The sequence below is a fragment of the Schistocerca piceifrons genome, chromosome 7, assembly GCF_021461385.2.
Source record: "Schistocerca piceifrons isolate TAMUIC-IGC-003096 chromosome 7, iqSchPice1.1, whole genome shotgun sequence".
Taxonomy (NCBI): Eukaryota; Metazoa; Arthropoda; class Insecta; order Orthoptera; family Acrididae; genus Schistocerca; species Schistocerca piceifrons.
Window position 1 is genome coordinate 452,594,793 of NC_060144.1, and position 18,414 is coordinate 452,613,206.

General features: G+C 42.2%; 1 non-coding gene across 1 annotated transcript; it reads right to left on the reverse strand.

Annotated features, from left to right (window-relative positions):
* Positions 1-9,734: 9,734 nt before the first annotated feature.
* On the reverse strand, positions 9,735-9,809 carry Trnat-ugu. The gene has a single exon. It is a non-coding gene; the product is annotated as a tRNA-Thr (tRNA).
* Positions 9,810-18,414: the final 8,605 nt, after the last annotated feature.

Consider the following 18,414-nt stretch of genomic DNA (forward strand, 5'->3'; position numbering starts at 1 on the left):
GCGAGCCGTTGGGCGAGGCGTCTGTCATCACCTAAACTAGGTGGCGCATATCTGTCCGATCTTCCGAATGCTGGCCGGCCGCGGACAGCTGTCTCCTGCAGTGTTGGAACGTGCGGACACTCTCATTCGAGGTGATCGACGGATCACAATCAAATCCTCGCTGCACAATTGGATGCCTATATTGGCAGTGCTGAAACACTCGTCCACGGGTTGGGGTACTCAAAGATGTGTGTCCACTAGATTCCTCGCCTTCCGACTTCTATCTGTTCGGCCCAATGGAGGATGCACTCCGCGGGAATTGGTACGTGGATAATGATGTTACTGATGCAGCAAGACGTTGTCTCCCACGTCGCCCAGTAGAGTGGTACCATGCGGCCATACCGGCCCTCCCAGTTAGGTGTAAGGCGGTCGCATTGAACGGAGATTATGCTGAAAAATAGGGTTTTTTAGCCAAAACAGTAGTGGTGTATTGGGATCTTGAATACAACCAACATGCTTTCAAAAAAAAAAAAAGAAAAAAAAGTATTGCATTACTTATTGAGCGCCCACTCTGCGGGTGGTCACAGGCAACCAGCGTCAGCATGTGGCGTGCAGAGGCGGCCGGCAACAGTCAGGTAGCGGGAGTGTTTTCGCGGGTGCGCCCGGTGAAAGCAGATCGTCGGCAGCAACGGGGCGGTGGCGGAGCGCGTGGCCGGGCTAGACAGGCGCCGCGCAGGCTGGGCCCGCAGTCTGCGCCGGTCGCCGGTCGGCGCTTTCACCTCGCCACTGCTCGCCTCGCCGCGGCACGCCTCCCAAGGCCGCGCTCACAGTCTGCCCCGTCAACCGGTTCGGCCGTCGACGCCGCCCGCCGCTACTTCCGCACCCACCTCCAGTGCGCTCGCACCTTCTTCGCAATGTTCCATGCTAGCCCCTCACTAATTAAAAACAAAAAGAAAAGAAACTGTTCCAAGCTATTGTATCACTGTACAAGGAGTAATCCAACATTTTTTTTTTTTTTTTTTTTTTTTAAAGCTGGTTGGTTGTATTCAGGATTCCAATACACCATATTATAGCCCATTCTTATTACTACAAAACACTACTTTCAACATAATCTCCGTTCAATGCGACGGCCTTAACTACCTTACTGGCACAGAACGTGTGCCCGAATTGTACCACTCTACTGGTGGACGTCGGGGCCAACGTCTTGCTGCCTCGGTAGCCTACCCATGGTCCATGTGCTGCTTCCCGCGGAGTGCATTCTCCATTGGGCCAAGCACATGGAAGTCGAAAGGTGCGAGATCTGGGCTGTGCGGCGCATGAGGAAGAACAGACCACTGAAGTTTTGCGAGCTCCGCTCCGACGTGCAGACGTGTGGTGAGACCTTGTGTTGTCATGAAGAAGAAGTAGTTCGTATACATTTTTATGGCAACGAACGCGCTGAGGCGTTTCTCAGTCTCCTGAGGGTATTACAAAACACTTTAGAATTCATCGTTGCAGCATGATGGAGGACATCGAACAGAATAAACCCTTTGGAGTCCCAGAGACGATGGCCATGACTTAACTGGCTGAGGGAGTAACTTTAAACTTTTTCTTCGGAGGAGAGGAACTGTGGCCTCTATACATTGATTGCTGTTTTTTCGGTTCGAAGTCATGAACCCGTGTTTCATCAACTGTGAAAAAAAAAAAAAACAATGTCACGATGAGTCTCGTAACTGCTCCTTCATTGCTATTAACGGCCTTCTGTCAGGCGGCCGTCTACATATACATCTGCATGGATACTCTGCAAATCAAATTTAAGTCCCTGGAAGAGGGTTCATCGAATTCTCTCTTATTCCAATCTCGAATAGCACGCGGAAAGAACGAACACCAATATCTTCGCTGGCCATTGTGGCCGAGCGGTTCTAGGTACTTCAGTATGGAACCGCACGACCGCTACGGTCGCAGGTTCGGATCCTGCCTGGGGCATAGATGTGTGTGATGTCCTTAGGGTAGTTAGGTTTAACTAGTTCTAAGTTGTAGGGCACTGATGAACTCAGATGTTAAGTCCCATAGTGCTCAGAGCCATTTTTTTCCTCCGCAACGAAAAACACCTTTGTTTTAATGACGTCCACCCTAAATACCGTATCATTTCAGTGACACTCTCTCCCCTGTTTCACGATAATACAAAACGTGCTGCCCTCCTTTGAACTTTTTTGATGCACTCCGTCGGCCCTATCTGGTAAGGATCCCACAAAGCGCAGCAGTATTCTAAAAGAAGACGGACAAGCGTAGGAACGCAGCAGGCACACACCTTTGAGTACCCTAACTGGTGGGTGAGGATGTCACAGTACCAATGCAGACGCCCAGTTGAGCAGAGAGGTGTTTTATAGTTAATCATCTCGAATGAGAGTGTCAGCACGTTCCAGCACTGCAGGAATCACAGCTGTGTGCCACCAGCCGGCACGTGGGATATCGGACTGGTTATCGTGACCTTGTTGCGATGATAACAGACGACCTGCTCAACGACTCACCGTACTTTTGTTCACTGTCAGATCTCCATGGACATTTTGCAAGCGCCCATGAATATCTGCAACGCTCTGTTTTTCCACAAAAAGAAATTCGATGAATGATTTTTGCTTGGACTGCACCTCCAGTACAGGCACCACTTTGAAGACTACATAGAGCGCCGCCACCTATTGCAACCACACGAAATTGTAGGGACTGAATCGGGAATATTCCACGATGTAGCCAAAAATTCCACACTTTTTTTCACCCGAAATTGTCAGAGAAAAAAAGTGTTGCATTACTTATTGAACGTCCCTCAAAAAAATGTTCTAATGTGTCTCAAATGTTATTGGACTTAACTGCTAAGGTCATCAGTCCCTAAGCTTCCTTATCCTAAGGCCAAACACACACACCCATGCCCGAGGGAGGACTCGAACCTCCGCCGGGACCAGCCGCACAGTCCATGACTGCAGCGCCTGAGACCCTCGGCTAATCCCGCGCGGCGAACGTCTCTCGTACAATGGAAACAGTCGTTCGCCGGTGCGAGTTCTTACAGAATTGTCGCGAAATTTTTCGTTTCATATAAGGATTTCATTTTAGAACTACCAGCATTTCTCGCTAAGTGTATGGAGAACACACCCACAAGAATCTAGCAAGCTGGTCATTAACATGGGGTGTGTCGACCCTTCGCGTTTACGACGGCTTGAGCTGCGCTGTGAACATTTCCGATGAGGTGTCTGAATCTCTGCGAAGGAATGAGCCCCGTTCTTCGTCAAGAGCCGAAACCAGAGAAGGTAGTGCTGCTGCACTCTGTGGTCTGGAGGGAAGTCGACTTTCTAAGCCATGCCAAAGATGCTCCATTGATTTCAGGTCGATATTCTGGACAGGCCAGTCCGTTTGAGGAATGTAATTCTGCACAAACCTTTCCTTTACAGATACTGCTGTATGACAGGGTGCATTGACATGCTGATACAGTCGCCGGCCGGGTTGGCCGAGCGGTTCTAGGCGCTCCAGTTTGAAACCGCGCGACCGCTACGGTCGCAGGTTCGAATCCTACCTCGGGCGTGGATCTGTGTGATGTCCTTAGGTTAGTTAGGTTTAAGTGGTTCTAAGTTCTACGGGACTGACGACCTCAGAAGTTAAGTCCCATAGTGCTCAGAGCCATTTGAACCATGCTGATACAGTCATCGGTTCGAGGGAGAATCTGTCGGATGAGGGTCAAATAACGTCAAATTGTTTTTAAAGGTCTCTAATTATTCTGCCCTTTACACCAGAACAAAAATTGTGATCGCTGCACGCTCCAAAGAGATGCAGTCATGTTGAGCATGGATGCTTGTTCAAGAGTTTCTTGGAGAAGGGTTGAATCGTCTGGGAAGGAGGGGGAGTGTTAGCACTTTCTCATTGCGCTGGGAGCTGTCGTTTTCGACCAGGAAATGTGTGGGCATCAACGCCCCAGGGGAAGTGGGAGTTCTGTTGACGCCATTTATGTCACCTCCTAAGAGCGTTTCGTTTCGATTCTCAGCGGAGCGGTGCGCCTGAAATGCTTTCGTCGGGCGCTTTTAAGAAAACGGCATGATTTCAACTCTGGATGTCCTGGTTCTGATCTCCATCGCAGAGATGCTAAAACAAGGACTGAAATGTGGTTAAGAGTGGATGTGACGCCCATCAAAAATGGCTCTTAGCACTATGGGACTTAACTTCTGAGGTCACCAGTCCCCTAGAACTTAGAACCACTTAAACCTAACTAACCTAAGGACATCACACGCATCCATGCCCGACGCAGGATTCGAACCTGCGACCGTAGCTGTCGCGCGGTTCCAGACCGAAGCGCCTAGAATCGCTCGGCCACTCCGGCCAGCGTGACGCCCTTACCATCCTGTAATAAGACCGCGGTGACGTTGGGCGTACTTGTTGCGAAATTTGATGAAAATTTGACATCGTTAACCCATCTGAAAACTCACGTGAATTTCTGAGCTTTGGCCTTTTTCCTGTGTGCTGCTGTTTGAAACGTTGGTGAACCTAAGGGCCAGGGTGCAGGGCCTCACTCTTTTGCGCCATTGTAGAGGATGATTATAAGCATCTTTGAAACATATTTCAAACTCCTGCTTTGCAGTTGGAGACAATTACGGGGTTTCGAAAAATTTAATTGTGTTGCCTAGTTTGCGTCGACACTACATACTCTTGACTACACAGTGGCCTTATACCATCGTCACACGAACCGTGCATTCGAACGTGAACGTTGAGCGTGTCGAGTTTATGAATTCACGGAGTGAAAGAAGCGTGCTGCAGAGTATGTAAAATGTGTTCATATCCTTTCCCGTTTAGAGTTTTCTTAAGCGCCATAGACTGACCACACCCCAATCACGAAAAACACCTCCACCTTCGTACTTCATTGTTCGTATTGTACATGATGGCACGTAACGTTTTTCAAGGCATTCGCCAAACGCAAACCCTTCCATCGCATTGTCACAGGCTATAGCGTGATTCATCAATTCAAATCAGTAGTTCATAGTCCTCCGCTGTCCAGTGGCGTATCTTTTATTTTTGTATGCATTTAATATTTAATATTCTTTTATAGTTGTTTCAGAAAGTTTTCGTTTCCTCCTCTCCGTTTTTCCCACAGTGTGTTTCATTTCCGTGCACTGTGGTGCTCCAGATGTACTGTCATAGAAACTACTTCAGCTTCAGTATTTACTACAAATAGACATCTTTTTCTTAAAAGCTTTCCTTACTTCGCTCGTTTTCTTCAGACGTCTCCCCGCCTCCAGTCATTTACGTAATCGTGCTTCCTAAGTAACAGAAACTGTCTTCATTTCTTCTCTTTCGTCTCTCTCAACTTCGATGTTTACCAGCTCTTTATTGCGCTTTTGTAGAGCGTCATTACTTTCAACTAAAACTGTGTCAGACCGATACCCATTTGGTTTAAGAGCCACGTAAGTCTTAATTTTCGCCACAATCATTCAGTGTTTGCGTAAAGTATCACTCGTGTCAGTAATTCTGAATAACATGTACTGTATGAATAAGGTATCAATCTCCTATACAATATGGCAGCCATTTCACTTGTTATTTAACCTGCACAAGAAGAGCCACAGTCGTCGTCAGGACATGGTGCACTTGGCATGAAAATTTTCCTAGCGTGACGTTATGTTTGTCATTTGTCTTTAACTTCTTAATCTTGTATTTCACACCTTACACTAGTTCCAAGGTATGGAAAAACGTTAGAATTCAGTTTCGGATTTTTTCCTGTCTTATACATCGTCCTGTTACTCTTGTCTCAGGATCAAAATGAAGTCCGCTTTTAATGTTGTATATTCACACGTGACGTACCCCGGAAAACTTTCCAGAAGTATTTGCTCATACTTTATGCTGTTTAGCACGTCAATGGTTTTTCCAGAGGTAGTCTACGTGTTACAATCGAAGTAAGTTGACATAGCTCTCAACGTTACTTGTTGTATTTTATCCTGTAACGGAGACCTTTTGAGAGGAATACAGTAGCGAAGCGTGATGTCAGGCGTCCAGACGCGTGGGATGAACATGGCAGATTCTCGAGACCAGCTCTTTCCTTGATATCACCCGTCTCAAATAAGGTGGGAGCGTTAGGTCATCTTGCAAAAATGAATATCAGTGTAGGAAAGAGGGAGTAAGCCTTTTATGAGATGGGTTATTTGTTTTGAGTATCGTCTACAATATTAACAGAAAAATATATAAAATGAAAGTATCTAAAAAGGTTTCAGTCACGAGTTTCTGGGGTGACAGAGCATATGAGCTAATGAGCTGTTGTGCAATGGTTGGCTGCAAAGTCAGTGAATAAAATACAGGGCACACCTGAAATGACAGCTTTATGCAAATGACAGTTGTTAGATCGGCATTAGATACTAAGTTTTCTTTTTATAGTTTAGGTGAAAACTGTGCCTGATATTGTTTTTCCATTCACAAGTTCATGTATATCAGTGAGAGTGCTAATAGCCCGAAAGTTTCATACTGATAATGGCTTCAAAACGTGTAGCAAGCTCACACCATAGCACCAAAAATTCAGTTTTTTGTGTCCGTTACAATTCTTAACACTATGAATTTCAACATGCTGTAAAATGATAAAAAGCAGTTCTCTTACTGAATAATATCTTATCATTATAGTTTATTATGTTTATCATTAATACAATCTCCGTTTGCCAGATCACTGAAAAACGTCTTCATGAGTTCGAAGACATCTAGTGCTTCTCAAAAGACAATGTATTTCACCAAGCCACAACGAACGACCACAGGAAGTTTATTCGATGTGCTCAATCAAACGATTACCAGAATATTTCTGAAAGAAGCCAATAATCGATCACACCCCAAAAAGCGACATAAATTCGTACGTGATCAGCACAAGCACGATACAGTGTACAAATCTACAGTTCTTCCCTCTCCGGGGCGTATCTGGTAAAACAACCTTAGGTAGTATTTAAAAAAAAAAACAGTCTTTGTTGCACGGAAAACAATACTTTTATTGATGCGTTTCGCCCTTCTGGGGTGTCACCAGAAAATCTGAAAGAAAAAAAAAGAAAAATATATTAATCATGTCGACTGTTCCCTCTCACTGCATTCGAATATCTGTTTACGGTAGTGAATTCAACACAGAGTGATAACAGATACTGTTTTTTTTAAATGGCTTTGAATGGATATCACTGATAAGAAGTGGGAAAGCTACAAAAAAAGCAGATTGTCAACATAAATATTTGTGAGTGAGAAAACGAAAATAAGAAAATGCTGTATCCCCGTAGTTACCCGCCCCGCCCCCCTGTTGTTTCACGTAAGGAGAAAGAAAAGATATGACACATGAATTTTTAAAATACGTTTTGTAGCTACTGTTCCAAAGCTCTCAAGTGATCCAGGAATGGCATTTTCAGTTCCCCAAAGGTGCTACATCAATCTTCAAGTCGACATAGTATTGTAAATACAGCGTTGAAAGGCGGTTCCTTGATATCACTTGTACGTCTGGCGTTATTTTGGTAATACAATATCTGCCGATCTGCTATTGAAATCAGTTTCCAGTGAAATATCTGTATATAAAAGGCGATGTCCTGACTGACTGACTGACTGACTGACTCATAATCCAGCCCAAAACCACTAGGGACAGAAACTTGAAATTTAAAGAAGATATGGATCTATAGGCGTCGTTTAAGAAGGGACTTCTCGAATTTCCAATAGCAGATGGAGGTTTTTTTTTTAAGTTGCTATTAAGGCAATTTTGGAACCAGACCTAAGAAAATTGATATGTGGTTTCTCGGTCAGAAATAAAGAAATATGTGTTTTAGCACTTTTGGTAATTTAATCCTAAGGTGGTGAAATAGTGGGTGAAAGCTTTCCTTGGTAATATATCATTACTAAAGAAGTACTAAAGTGTTTTAAAGCTACATCTATGTGGTGTTTGACTTTTCGGTTACAAATTAAAAATACGTGTTTGAGTGTTTTTGGAAATTGAACCCCTATGTAGATGAAACGGGGGATGAAAACGCTTATGGTAGTATTTCATTGTGCAAGCATTTCTGAAGCTAAATATTTGAAAATTTGTATTTGGCTTCTCTGTTACAAACAAAATATACGGGTGTCATTGTTTTTGGAATTTTAATCCGTATGGGGGTGAAATAGGGGTGAAACGTTTTATGAAAATATTTCAATGCGAAATCATTTTTAAAGCAAATTATTTCAAAATTGATGTTTGGCTTCATCGCTGGAGGTGAAAAAATACCTGTTTAACTGTTTTTGGAAATTCAAGCCCTAAGTGTCAAACTGATTCACTGACTCATAATCGCCCAGCCTAAACCACTAGGGATAGAAACTTGAAATTTGGAGAGGCTGTGAATTTTATACTGTCCGAAATTCCACTTCTAAGGGTGTGAAATAGGGTATAAAGGGCTTCTTGTTTGGTTTCTCAGCCAGAAAATAAAAAATACGTGTTTCAGTATTTTTGAAATTCAGTCACTAAGAGTGTAAAGTAATGGGTGAAAATTTTTTTGAAAATAAATAATTACTGAAGAACTGCTAAAGGATTTTTAAGGCTACATCAATAAAAATCGGTATTTCACTTCTCGGATAGATATAAAGAAATATTTGCTAATGGTTGCTATGGAAATATCTCCACAAGAGTGTAAGAGGCATAATCAACAAAAACTACCAGAATCGCTTTTTGGTCGGAAGCACATTCGTAGTAGACGATTCTTATATAGCCTTAATTAGTGTGAAAAGCTGAGAAGGTGTTGAAATTTGTAAACAACATAAAAATTCGATTAAATAAAAACAAAATATAAATCTCTGCAAGCCAAACAGTCTAAGCGAGCGGAGCAGCGGGTGCTAAGCTTCTTGCGATTTGAAGATCCCATTCCTTAGACACCCCGTATTGTGTCTGAACTACTCATTCGAGTCGTTAAATACACGCATTCGCTGTAAAGTAAAATCAGGAAAAACTATGGCCGAGAGTCATGTTCGCACAGTTAAGGATCTACATGTAAGTTTCTTAAAGCACCTCTGCTGATCAAACAGATGCGCATATCGGAGTATCACCTACAAAAATGAAATAAAAAGTAGAGGGAGAGGCCGTTACTGGAAGGTAACGAGTCACTGAAACCTAATAGCGAGAGCTTTCAGGTGCTAGAGCTGGACTTGTCATCTATTTACTTTCCGTCAAGAGCGTCTTACGTGTTACTTACTCAAACGCCTCGTCATTGCCATCTGGCGACCTCGACCGTGAACAGACACTCAGTCGAGAACCCGTAGGTCAGTTACCTCCGGAACGCAGATATTTGCTGACATGACATCAAGTCTCTACTCGAGACGCCTGTCTGTACTCTAACGTTACACAGGGGCCGCTGCAACAGCTGTTAACTGGAAGCTGCACAGAGCACGCACTTATGTTTAGATACGCCAGCACTAGAGAACAGGGCAGTGCCATTCAGCATTAAGAAGATTCGCAGAGACCAAGCAGGAGAGCCATTTTAATCCCCGGTCCAGTTATCTAGATTTAGCTTATCGCTGACTTCCTGAATTGCTAGTCAGTATTAAAACATTCATCATTATCAGCTTCAGCCGTTTAACATCCGCAGCTGAATAATGGTCTCCTGCAGTGATCAATGCATTACGATGTTAATCCATATATATACTTATATGGATATGTCCGAAAGAACAGACACCATTGATGACCTGCATCCGTCTAGAACGAAATGAGAATTATATTATTACCTTCAGCTGCTGTCGGGCGTGGATATATATCAACAGGGACAGGTGAAAATGTGTGCCCCGACCGAGACTCGAACCCGGGATCTCCTGCTTACATGGCAGACGCTCTCTCCATCTGAGCCACCGAGGGCACTCAGAATAGCACGACTGCAGGTACTATCTCGCGCACGCCTCACGCGAGACCCACATTCTCACCTTGTATGTCCACACACTACATTCGTAGTGTCCCACTCCAACACACTCATTACTCGTGGAAGACATTCTTACCAATTCCCGTAAGAGTTTGGAGAATATGTGACCATCCACAGAGAAGAAGAAGGTCATGGCCGGTATTGCCAGAACTATATACTTATATGGATATGGTGTCTGTCCTTTCGGACATGTCCGAAAAAACATATAGTTCTGGCAATACCGGCCATGACCTTCTTCTTCTGTTTGGATGGACTCATATTCCCCAAACTCTTAAGGGACTTAGTAAGAATGTCTTCCACGAGTAGTGAGTGTGTTGTGGTGGGACACTACGAACGTAATGTGTGGACATACAAGGTGAGAATGTGGGTCTCGTTGGAGGCGTGCGCGAGATAGTACCTGCAGTCGCGCTATTCTGCGTGCCCTCGGTGGCTCAGATAGAGAGAGCGTCTGCCGTGTAAGCAGGAGATCCCGGGTTCGGGTCCCGGTCGGGGCGCAGATTTTCACCCGTCGCCGTTGATATATATCCACGCCTGTCAGCAGCTGAAGGTATTCATATAATTTTAATCCATATATGTCGAGGTTGCTTCTGCATGTTTTCTACACAGCATCGACTAACTGGTCGACTTGGCCTTTTCCAATCTTAGTTGAAGTCAAATGAATTAGAAATTTTTGTGTATGAAAACATGGCCCAGATAAGGTGCATTATTTTTTTAATTATCTATGCGATTGGCCAACTTCGACCTATGGTCATTTTCAAGCACGTATCTTAAGCTTCCAGCTTCCAGCTTAAAGGTCGAAATTGGCCAATCGCATAGATAATTAAAAAAATAGATCCTGCATGGACAATGTTTTCATTCACAAGACACGTTGAGGCTGTGGACCCTCACAAAAATAAAATTTTAAATTGAATTAGAATTATTATTTAGACTTCCTATAATATTACAAATGTGCAGTTGATTTTATTTACGTATGATTTGGCAATCAGCAGGTGTATGAAATATTACTCCAAATTATTCACTGAACGTGAGTTTCTTGACCTCGTTTGCAATGGGTATAGATGTATTACCCAGTCATGACGAGTGAGAATTTGTGCCGAACCGCGACTAGACCCTGGATTTCCCGCTTATAGCGAGCAGTCGTCTTAACCACTTTGGCCAGCCGTGCACGCTTCTCGGCCAGATCTAAACTTCCGTGTGTCACAGACCATGTCCTTTATCATAGTCTTACGCCTGTCCCCCTTTAAGCTAGCAACATTACTTGATTCCCACTGAGGGAGGATGACGCACCACAAGGAACCGAGACCGTTTTTATCGATGTGTGCCCCGTCTAGGCTTACGAAACTCATATATGTGATTTTACAATCAAAAGGTGTATGAAATATCATTCCAAATTATTCACTGAATGCGAACTTGCACTAACTGGGAGAGTGTTTCTGGTTTGCTGACAGTTACGGCACCTGCACCCACCACGGGGTCCCGGGTTCGATTCCCGGCGGGGTCAGGGACTTTCACCTACCTAGAGATGACTGGGTGTTTGTGTTGTCCTCATCGTTTCTTCATCATTCATGAAAGTGACGAGATTAGCCTGAGCAAAGGTTGGGAATTTGTACGGGCGCTGATAACTGCGCAGTTGAGCGCCCCTATAAACCAAACATCATCAACACTAGCACCCACAGACACAATAACGGTTGACGCTACTTTAATATACGAATACACAGACTCAGAGAATTGTGTGTTGTTATGTACAATCGTTGATTTTTTTTGTAAAATGCTTGAAACTGTACAATCGTGCAACTAATAAAGGAAAGATGGCAACTGCAGGTGGCACTAAATCGTTTGAACAGTTCATCACAGCTGCAGGCCCGATCTCAAAGAAGCCCATTGATACTCCAGTATTTACATACCTGTTGGATTTATTGGTTAAAATTTCATCCTTTTGAGAGCTGTAGAAGAATCTCTGAAATTAAGTGGTCAAATAAAGGGAGAAATAAACACGTACTAGAATATGTAGGCAAAGCAAGAACTCCATCCCGAAGGTATCGTAGGCCTTCTGCTGTTCTTGATCTACATAAACGGTTTAGCAGACAATCTGAGCATTTCTCTTAGATTGTCTGCAGATGATGTTGTCATTTACCGTCTAGTAAAGTCATCAAAAGATCAAAACCAATTGCAAAATGACTTAGACACAATATCTCTTTGATGCGAATAGTGGCAGTTGACTCACAATAAGGAAAAGTGTGAGGTCACTCACAAGATTACGAAAAGAAATCGGTTAAATTTTGATTACGCGATAAGTCACACAAATGCGACTAAACACCTAAGAATAACATCTACCAATAACTTACATTGGAACGATCGCTTCGATAATGTTGTAGTGAACACAAAGCAGAGACTGCGTTTTATTGGCAAAACAGACAGGACTGACGGAGGACATCGAAAAAGTCCAAAGAAAGGCAGCTCGTTTTGTATTATCGCGAAATAAGGAGAGAGTGTCACGGATAAGAGAATTGGCGTAGCAATCAATATAAGAAAGGCGTTCTTCGTTGCGACGGGAATGTTCATGGAATTTCAGTCACCAACTTTCTCCTCTGAATGTGAAACTATTTTACTGTCGCCAACATACATGGAGAGAAATGATCGTTGAATTAAAATAAGAGAAATCAGAGATAGCACTGAAAGATTTATTGTTCCATTTTTGCCATGCGCTGTTCGAGAGTGGAATAATGGAGAACTAGTGTGAAGATGCTTCGATGAAACCCCTGCCAGACACTTAAGTGTGATTTGCAGAGCAGTGATGCAGATGTAGGTGTAGATTTTCCGGGAAAACGTCCAGTCGTCTGATCCTGTACTAACACTTTATTAGATGGTTCAAATGGCTCTGAGCACTATGGGACTTAACTGCTAAGGTCATCAGTCCCCTAGAACTTAGAACTACTTAAACCTAACTAACCTAAGGACATCACACACATCCATGCCCGAGGCAGGATTCAAACCTGCGACCGTAGCGGTCGCGCGGCTCCGGACTGTAGCGCCTGGAACCGCTCGGCCACCCCGGCCAGCTTTATTAGATGCTAGCAGTAGTAGCAATAGAGGACAGAATTATATGGGCGGGAAAAGTTTTTAAAATATGCAAGAGAATATAGACATTTCCATTGGTAGACACACAGAAAGAGAGGAAATTTCCTCTGGATAGGAGGTATGGTTTTTGGCAGCAAGTCTGCAGACTAAGCAGTATATAGAGATTACTGTTGCTAGGCAATTTCCCGAGACTATACCGTAAAAGTCACCAATTATTATGACCCTAATGAAATGTGCTGGCCATTCGCATTGTCATCCATCACTGCCGATGAGTGCTGATAAAAGGTACGTCTCAAATTTTAGTGACTACTGCCATGTAACAAAGGAAAGCACACACAAAAAAAGCTGCGTAAACGTAAGCACCAGTCATAGATTAGGTCTAAGGCACGTTCCAAGGACTGATTCCTGACTACCAGACAATGCAAGGAGCGATGTATCATCGTAAGACATGTGACCATTATGACGTCAATACCTCCAGCCATCAGTACATTAGTACCACTAGACGAATCCTGGTGATGCAGATGCTTATTTTCTCTAGCAGACTCGTTTGACCTCACGGGGCTAGGTGGACCCGGTTTCAGCCTCCCTACCTCATAAAAAGTCTAAGAAGGTACCGAGAATCGAACCCGTGCCCTTTTGTACTGAAGGCAGCGATGCTTTTCGGCTACGGAGACTGTCGGAAATAATTTCATTTGCCAAAAATTAATCTCCATGGAACACAATGTTGTTGTTACTGTCTTCGTTGCCGTTGTTGTTTTCGGTCGAAAGACTGGTTTGTGCAGCTCTCCGCGCTAAATTAGCCTGTGCAAGCCTCTTCATCTCCGCATAACTGCTGAAACCTACTGCCATTCGAAACTGTTTACCGTATGCAAGTCTGACTCTCTGTTCAGTTTTTACAGTCCACACTTTCCCCCACTGACAATTCCTAGATCCCTCAGCATAGATTCGTTCAATTGGTGTTTTCGTTTTGATGTGTCATAAATGTCTTTTTTCGCCATTATTTGACCCACCGTATAATCTTCTGTAACACTGTATTTCAAAAGCTTCTATCCTCTCCTTCTCTGAACCATTTAGTGTCCACGTTTAGCTTCCGTACAAGGATTCATTCTAGACAAATATCTTCAGAAAAGACTTCCTAACACTTAAATTTATATTCCATATTAACAGATTTCTCTTTTTCAGGAATGTCTTTTGTGCTATTGCCAGCCTTAATTTTATATCCTCTTTCTACTTTGGCTAGCATCACTTATTTTACTGCCCAAGTAGCAGAACTCATCTCCTACTTTTAGTGTCCATTTTTCTAATCTAATTTCCTCAGCATCTCCTGATTTAATTCGACTACATTGCATTGCCCTTGGTTTACTTTTGTTGATGTTCATCTTATAACTTCTTTCCCTTCCAATCCATTGAACTGATCTTTCAAGTCCTTTGCCATCTCTGGCAGAGTTACAATGTCAAAATTACATGTCTGTAGATGCGTGTAAAGCTCCTAGAAACAGCTGTAAGCTGCAACACTGATGGTTGACTACCTAGAAGTGTAGACACCACTGTGATGATGGTTTGTAGATAAGACGAGACTTCGTTACACATACGAGTGTCTGTTAAATTTCCATAAATTTCCACTAGTGTTGCTTTCTGCCCTTGAGCTACTTTCTGTTACTAACTGAAAGTTTTGCGACTGGATCCAGGGCTTCCTTGCAGAAAGAACTCAACACGTCGCTCTTAATGGAACAAAATCGACAGATGTAAAGGTAATTTCCGGACTACCCCAAAGAGGGGTGATAGGACCGTTACTGCATACAATGTATATAAATGATCCAGTAAAAAGCGCCGGAAGATGTTTACAACTGTCCGTAGATGATCTGACTGCCTGTAGCAATGTAGCAACGCCAGAAGACAGTATCGATCTGCAAAATTACCTACAGAGGACTGATTAATGGTGCAGTCTCTGCCAATAGACCCTGAACGTAAACAAAAGTAACATATTGCGCATACCTAGGAAAAGAAATAAACTATTGTGCAACTACACTATTGAAGACAAATTGCTGGATACAGCATACGCTGTAAATTATCTATCCAGAGCTACCTTAAGTGGAATGGCTACATACAAAAATAATAGGTAAAGCAGACGCCAGACTGAAATTCATAGGAAGAATCTTAAGGAAACGTAACTCATCGACGAAAGAAGTGACTTCCCATGCAGTTGTTCGACCAACCGTTGAGTGTTGTTCATCGACCTGGGACGCTTACCAGGAAAGACTGACAGAAAAGACGGAGAAGATCCAACGAAGACCGGTGCTTTTCGTCATGGGACCGTTTAGTCGGTGAGAGAGCATTACGCAGTTGCTCAACAAATTCCTGTGGCAGACGCTACAAGAGAGGCATTGTGCGTCACGAAGAGGTTTACCATCGAATTTTCGAGAGAGTACTTTCTAGGAAGAGTCGGACAATATATAACGTCTTCCCTCATACGTCTCGAAAAATGACCACGACCAGGAAATTGAAGAAATTAGTGCTATGCAGAGGTTTACCACCTATCATTCATCCAGCTCGCCGTTCGCCAGTGGAACAGGGAACGGGGAGGAGGGGAGGTCAGTTTGTGATACCAGAATTACCCTCTACCACACACCGTCAAGTAGCTTGGATGTGGATGTAGAATATCAACGTTAACATTATCACTGGTAATCCGCAATTCCTCCCACAGCAGCATCAGAATCAGTTGCAGATTAGGTCGTCCTCTAATTCTACCCAAGCAATCTGACGTAACCCATTTTAGACGTCGGCCCAAATGTAGTACATTATCCAGTGTTTTTGCATTATCTCATAAATCTTTCGTCGAGTTGTATAAACATTTTTGATGTTGTATACGACACACACTCGCACAAATGTTGCCTCTACTTCCGTTGCCTCTGCAGTATTTTACAAAGAAACCACTTTTTGCATGTTGTTCCATCGCGCTAGGACGCTACTCTTCATACTCGTTAGGTTCGGTTGGAAGCAACTGACAGACGTGCTACAGATTAGTGTGTTAGACACTATGTTATCATTCAGCTATCTATCAAGCATTTTAGAAACAGTTTATATTTGCCGAAGTGTAACATGTATAAAAGTCCTATACTGATATTTAATTTTAGTTTTAGTCTAGATTATTATAGATAAAAAAAACAATAAGCGATGAATTACTCACGGGAAGGTGTCCTTGAATGACATAGAATAAAGGGAAAATTTTACTGCGGATGCAGTTTTTTAATTATGAGCTTTATATTTTGTGATTTAACTTTAAAATGTATACCTATACGGTGATTCATGAAAGAGTACTATATTGTACCTTACATGATTATTTCAGTGTATTATCAGAAATCTTACCCAACGTCATGTCATGACAGTCGTTAGGCAAAATGACACGCTCTTATATCTTCAGTAGATATTCAGTTTTATTTGTAAATGTCACACGTAAATATCACAAAAGTATGGTTTGCCGAACTGCTTATTGTTTGTTTCATTAAATTAAATAGTTATTTACCTGCCATCAATGTCTACTTTGTGAATCGATTGCCAATGTCATTCATGCCGCCTAATTACAATGTCAGTTTCCTATCATCATCATCCATAGTAAGTCCCGATAGCCTGGATTCAAGGTCTTTAATGCTGTAGTAGCTCGATTTCTAGTTATGTTGAAAGCGTTTGCTAGAACCATCATAAACCTTTTTTTTAAGTCGTCTTTCTTGTAACTGGTTTTATTCGGCCCGCCACTAATTCCTCTCCTATGACAACCTTTTAATCTCAGATTAGCAATTGCAAACTACGTTCTCAATTAATTCCTAGGCTTATTCTAGTCTCTGTCTTCCTCCTGCGATTTGCTTATTCTTGCCTTGTAATCTCCTTCTTAAAATAGCTTGAGGGACACCTAAATCTTTGAGACGCGTTGCCAAACAACCCATTCGCTTGTTATTAACGGCATCATTAGCCTTCTGCATTCTCTCTGAATCCCCTGACTGCCAGTTATTGAGTCTCTTATAATTTCCAACTATTATTACTGAAATAATAATAATAATAATAATAATAATAATAATACAAATTATACTGGAACAGAACCATTATAACAGATAAAACAACACCACATAACAAACCTGACATCATACTCACCAATAAAAAGAAGAAATTAACACAACTAATTGAAATATCCATACCCAATACAGCAAATATGCAGAAGAAAACAGGAGAAAAAATTGAAAAATACATCCAACTGGCTGAGGAAGTCAAGGACATGTGGCATCAGGATAAAGTTGACATTATACCAATTATCCACCAGTACATGAATGCAATACAGCTACATCCAAACTTATATATACAATTACAGAAATCCGTAATTATTTATACATGTTCAATTACCCGAAAGTTCCTAAATGCAATGTAACATATACCGTACAGTTAAAAGGAAGTCACGCTTGATCAAGGCCCGCGTCACTTTCCATTTTTGACCAGACATACCGTCTGAGAAAAGAAAGAAATAATAATAATAATAATAATTTCTAGAACGAGCAGAAACTAGCAAAATACACAAAGCAATCACTCATATAAATACATCGGCTACACCACTGTAATTTCATAACCACTCCTACAACCCTCTAGATCACATAACATCAACACATACGAAGAAAGTAAATTGGAAAAAGAAAGCACTACATGGCAAGCACCCGTATCATCTAACACAGCCATACATCGATCAAGACGCATCCAACACATGGCTAAGAAAAGGCAATATATACAGTGAGACGGAAGGATTGATGATTGCAATACAGGATCAAACAATAAACACCAGATATTACAGCAAGCATATTATTAAAGATCCCAATACCACAACAGATAAATGCAGACTTCGCAAACAACAAATAGAAACAGTAGATCACATCACAAGCGGATGTACAATACTAGCAAATACAGAATACCCCAGAAGACATGACAATGTAGCAAAAATAATACATCAACAGCTTGCTTTACAACATAAACTTATAAAACAACACGTTCCCACATACAAGTATGCACCACAAAATGTACTGGAGAATTATGAATATAAATTATACTGGGACAGAACCATTATAACAGATAAAACAACACCACATAACAAACCTGACATCATACTCACCAATAAGAAGAAGAAATTAACACAACTAGTCGAAATATCCATAGCCAATACAACAAATATACAAAAGAAAACAGGAGAAAAAATTGAAAAATACATCCAACTGGCTGAGGAAGTCAAGGACACGTGGCATCAGGATAAAGTTGACATTATACCAATTATACTATCAACTACAGGAGTCATACCACACAATATCCACCAGTACATCAATGCAATACAGCTACATCCAAACTTATATATACAGCTACAGAAATCCGTAATTATTGATACAAGTTCCTAAATGCAATATAACATATACCGTACAGTTAAAAGGAAGTCACGCTT